Here is a 5,579-nt window from a genome sequence, read left to right as displayed (position 1 = left end):
CAATTTTTTTTAACATGAATGATTCTAATTGAATCAAACATATTTATAAAGTTGCTGACAATTTAATTTTATTGTTTTGAAAAGTTATATTTGACTTTTAAAAAGTCGCACATACATTCACGATGGAGGCCCATAGACCATTCCATGACATCAGATATGCTTCATTATTATTTATAAAATATAAATAAGAAGTAGCCCCATTGGTTCAACTAGCATTTGTTCAATAGAAAATTATTGACATAAGGGCCTTCCTGCCGAGTTAGGTGGTTTGAGCATAATCCATAACTGATCAATGAAAGGCGGTCTGTGTTGACATCCCGAAACACTGCATGTGCACTCATTCAAGGATGTCCATGAACAGAGCTCCATTCCCGCTATGTGACGTGAAATTTCGATGAAGACACACAGAAGTGGCACTACACAGCTGCCAAGAAGTTATGATGTCACTGAGCAATTAATGCAAAACCTTGACTTGATGATACTGTACTGGCATGTGGCTAAATGCCATCATGAAAAGTAGTGAAATTTGAATTCAATAAAAATCCAAAGTCGAAAGCCAGCAGAATGTTGTATTTTTAAACTAAATATGATTCTCTCATGCATTTCCGGGATTTTTTTTTGTTGTCCTTGCCATTGATTTTTACATGCAAGAAGGTGCAATCGAGTTTTGCATTCCTAACTCCCACTGCTTTGTCGACCATCTCGATGAAATGTTAATTCATGACCTATACTTCTTCTTCACCTCCAAGGAAAGGTCCGTTTGGTACAATGTTGATACTGATCCTCAATAACCAGGGTAAAATCAGAATATCCAATCAACAACATGGATTTTGTCTTCTTTGTCTGCAAACTCATTGTCACGGTTTCCAGCATTATAACAACGATATAATTTCAAAACTGACTCATTAATAGCAAAGATGCATGTAGCACCTATAGCTGTGAAAAGTGCAATGTCCTCGCGGCAACTTCTCATTCTTTCTTCCTCGATTATCATTGCCTATAAAGTAATAGTGTCACACCAGTTTATCAGCGAATGGTACATCCTTCCCTGCCACAGTCTCCAATAATATTCAAATCATTTATTCCACAAATGCTGATCGAATAACTACACTATTCTTTCGAACAAAGGTTGGAAAGCAAATACTTGCATAACATTGCACTGCGTTAATTTCTTGTACTTCAGACAAAACAATTTGTTGAATTCGCAGAAAAGAATATTGGGCGTTGAGTTTAATTGCTTTCAAGGAAACACCTTTTGGGAGACAACAAGAAAATCCGGAATCTGCTTGCTACCGTCAGTACGTTTTGGCCCTGACAGTAAGAGCGAATTCAGATTATTAAACAATTTGTTTTCTTGGTTCACTTATTGTTTGTTGTTTTTCTTCCCCATTGTTTCGTGAAATTATAGGTTCTCAGTTTAATTACTGATCAAGACGTCACAGGACACTGTTGTAAATTGTTGTTCAGAAATACTCAGTTGGAATAGAAGCCTGTTCAGGAAAAGACATGAGCCATTTCACTCACTCATGTCATGGATCAGGCCAGAACATGTCAAAACATTTCAAGAAGGCAGCTTAGGCCCTAACTTTGCTCGTCGTTTTAAGCAGGTGTAGATAAGATGTTCGAGGAGTGATGCAGCTGGCCAAACCACATAGTATTAAGTGAATCAGAATTTATTTGCACATTTACCGAAAGACACAGACTAACTAAATTATTTAAAAACTCAACAGACCACCAATTTATTGATGTTGTTCCAAATTCCTGCAACAATCCCCATAAGCACCCCTTGGCAAGAAAGGTTAAACCAAACACAGGGTATTACAGGAGAGTGAGATGTCAGAGCGGTTCAGCATGGAACACCTTCTTCCGTGTAGCAGTTTCTTTTGGATTCAAAGCTAACAAGTGACCAACAGTTCTGAACACTCAGATTGCTAAAGAAAAATCAAAGCAATCCAAACCAGGGAAAAGCTGAGCTTGGAGAACTGACGACTCAACATTCATTGTTTGTTTTAAAACTGAAAGGCTTCTTCAACTAGATATCACCGGGCATTTCAGAATCTATGCGTTTACGATCCCTCTAAAAAAAAGACAACGTAAAATTGTTAACATAGCAGCATGGCCACACTGAGAACATAGAGCATTGAACTTGACCGATAAAAGAGTAATTGCTCCAATTAGTCATCAAAGCAGAGCAACTTTAGTTTTGAAAACAAAAACAGCTTCCCAGAAAAAGACCACGTTCGAAACATTTCATAAAATGAAGTGTAGGAAGAAAGGTACAAAAGTGTAAAATAATGGATTATGGCTGATGCCTGTTCCCATTAAACATTCCTCTATGTTACACAAAATGTTATGTATGCTCCTGGTTTGATAGGATGGTCCACATGATTGAATATTATCACACAGTTTCCAGGGGAAATAAAAGTTCAACTGGCACGAGGAAATGGACATGACGCATCAAGATAGAGGAAAAGGTGTGCGCATTAGAATAACTTAAAGGCGTGAAGTCCGCATGAAAAACAAATAACGATCAGTTGTTATTTTATTTGACATGAAGAGGTGGCCTGTTGTCATTTTACTGTAACTTGTTATAAAGTTTTCCCGGCTACAAATGTAAAGACAAACGTTTAAAACGTTACATAGTAGCCATGGGGGCTTACATTCAAGTAAAAAGATTTGTTGTTCCCCTCTGAAACACGAAAAAAAGCTATCACCAATTACTATGAACCACAATTCTGGCTCATGAATGTTCTATCATCAAGGCCAGCTGCCATCCTTACACCTTCTGTTTTCAGCATCAGTACGACTGGATGAGAAAGTCTAACGTTGCAGCGCACTGAGTGTGGAGCCTGAAACATTCATATGGCCTAGAAACATGAATTCACGGCGGGCAGGGCCTGCACACGCAGCTGCAGCTACTGCCATGGAGAAACCCGAGGAATGCCACCACGTGGACTAACCGTGGAAGTGGAGCAACGTGCGTGCCACGTTTGCCTTGGAGACTTATGGGTGCAATCACACTGGGGAGAGACTGTTCTCCTGCACCGAGTGTGGGAAGAGCTTTCCCAAGCCTCCCACCCGGTTTCCCACTGGCGGGTCCACACCAAGGACTGGCGGTCCACATGCCCCGTGTGCAGGAAGGGTTTTACCCAAGCCTCCTGCCTGCTGTCCCACCAGCAGGTCCACACTGGGATTGGCGGTCAACCTGTCCCATGTGCAGGAAGGGCTTTACCCAATCTTCCCACTGGCGGGTCCACACTTGTGACTGGCCGTTCACCCACTCTATTTGCGGCAATAGTCTGAACCACTCCTCCCACCTGATGGACCACAAGGGAAATCCATTTCTCCTGCTCCAGATGCAGGAACGGCTTCACTCAGGGCTTACACCTCCAGATGCACTGGTGTGTGCATAAGGGGGAGAGTCTGTTCTTGTGCCCCAAGCGCGGGATGGGCTTCACTCTCTCTTCCCACTTGCTGATCCACCGGTGACTCCACATTGGGGAGAGGTCCTTCAGCTGTCCCGAGTATGGGGAGGGTTAACCCACTCCTATCACCTGATGATTCATTGGCGGGTCCATGTTGGTAAGAGGTTGTTCACCTGCCTCGAGTACGGGCACATGTTAACGTTGCCCTGCAACGTCCGGAGGCACCCACAGCGGCAACCAGTGATCCCAACAATCAGACTCCACCGGTGTCGCTGCTGTGGGTCTCTCCCAGGATTGAAACTTCTGCCCATTCTGACAGTGAGTGCAGTCAGAGAGTTGGCGGGCATCTTGTTTTGTTTTCTGTAGGAAGCCACGGTGCTCAGGGGTGGCACAGTGACTCAGCGGCTGGCACTGCTGTCTCACAGCTTCAGGGACACAGCTCGATTCCACCTTCGGACTGAATGTCTGTGTGGAGTTTGCATGTTCTCCCTCTATTGTTTGCGTGGCTTTCCTTTGAGTGCACTGGTTTCCTCCCACAGTCCAAAGATGTATAGGTTAGGGTGAACTGGCGAAGCTAAATTGCCCGCATTGTTCAGGGATGTGCACGTGTGATGCATCATTTATGGATAAAGGTAGGGTAATAGGGTAGGAGAACGCGTCTGGGTAGGTTAATTTTCGGAGGGGCAGTGTGGACTTGTTGGGCCGAAGGGCCTGTTTGCACATTGTCAGGATTCTATTGTTCTATGCACTTTGCTTCCAGTTGGCGCTGCTGCTCGTTGCCCCCAGGCTGCACGTCCCCACTGAAACGATCTGCAGAAACTTGAGACCACAAGACCAGCAGAGCAGAAGTTAGGACATTCGGCCCATCGAGTCTGCTCTGCCAGTCGTTGGAGACAAAAAGAAAGCTCCAGATGTTGGAATCCAAAGTAGGCAGGTGCGAGGCTGGGAGAACACAGCAAGCCAGGCAGCACCAGCTGGTGGAGAAGTCAGAGTTTCCTGTATTGACCCTTTTTCAGGACTGAAGAAGTGTTCCACTCGAAACGTTGACTTCTCTATCAACCAAGATTTTCCACGATGTTGCTGGGGATTGCAGGGTTTGAGCTAGAGGGAGATGTTGAATAGGTTGGGGCTTTTTTTTCACTGGAGCGTCAGAAGCTGAGGGTTGACCTTATGGAGGTTTATAAAATCATGAGGGGCATGGATAGGGCAAATAGACAATGGTAGGGGGCTTCCAGAACTAGGGAGCATAGGCGTCTGGTGAGAGGAATGAGATGTAAAAGGGATTTAGGGCGCAACATTTTCACGCAAATAGTGGTGCGTGTATGGAATGAACTGCCAGAGGAAGTGGTGTATGCTGGTATAATTATAATGTTTAAAAGGCATATGAATAGGAAGAGTTGGGAGGGATGTGGTCTAATTGCTGGCAAACGGAACTAGATTAGGTTAGGGTATCTGGTTGGGATGGGTGAGTTGGACCAAAAGGTTTGTTTCTGTGCTAAACATCTCCCTGACTCTATGACCATACCACCATTCAATCATAGCTGATAATTTCTCAACCCCACTCTCCTGCTTTCTCCTTGTAACATTGAATCCACAATCAAGAACCTATCCGCCAAGATTTCAATGTGCTCAATGTGTTTTGCCTTGTCCAGGGTGGCAGCTGATTATTTGTTGGGCTTTTGCCCAAAATGTTGATTTTCATACACCTTAGATGCTGCCTGACCAGTTGTGCTTTTCCAGCAGCACTCTAACCTCCAAAATCTGCAGTACCCACCTCCACTTTGTTGAGTTAGTCAGTCGAGAGAGGATTGTTTTTAAGCAGCCAGCCACAGAGACTGTTGATTCGCTTTTTAAACAAAGAGAGGAAAATTGCTGCTGACCGGCTGCTGATTTTGGAAGCTTTGGCAATCGCTGTTTCACTCTAGTATTTTTTCTATCCAGTTAAATAATTATTGTCTCTTTCTGGGAATGAGTCCCAAGTTGTAAGAAATAGGTGAATACTTCGTGGCGTCCGTTCACATTCAGCAATGACTTCGGAGTTTGATATAGAGTTATGTGCCTATAAATAACTCATCGTCCAAGAATTGCCAAAAGGGTTGGCAAACCATTGTTGGAAACTGTTTCATTGCATGGGTACTTTTTTTAAATTTTCTC

This window comes from Chiloscyllium plagiosum, unplaced genomic scaffold (assembly GCF_037043375.1).
Source record: "Chiloscyllium plagiosum isolate Xiang-an unplaced genomic scaffold, Cpla_swu_hap1 HiC_scaffold_49, whole genome shotgun sequence".
NCBI classification, from domain to species: domain Eukaryota; kingdom Metazoa; phylum Chordata; class Chondrichthyes; order Orectolobiformes; family Hemiscylliidae; genus Chiloscyllium; species Chiloscyllium plagiosum.
Note: the sequence above shows the minus strand (reverse complement) of the source record.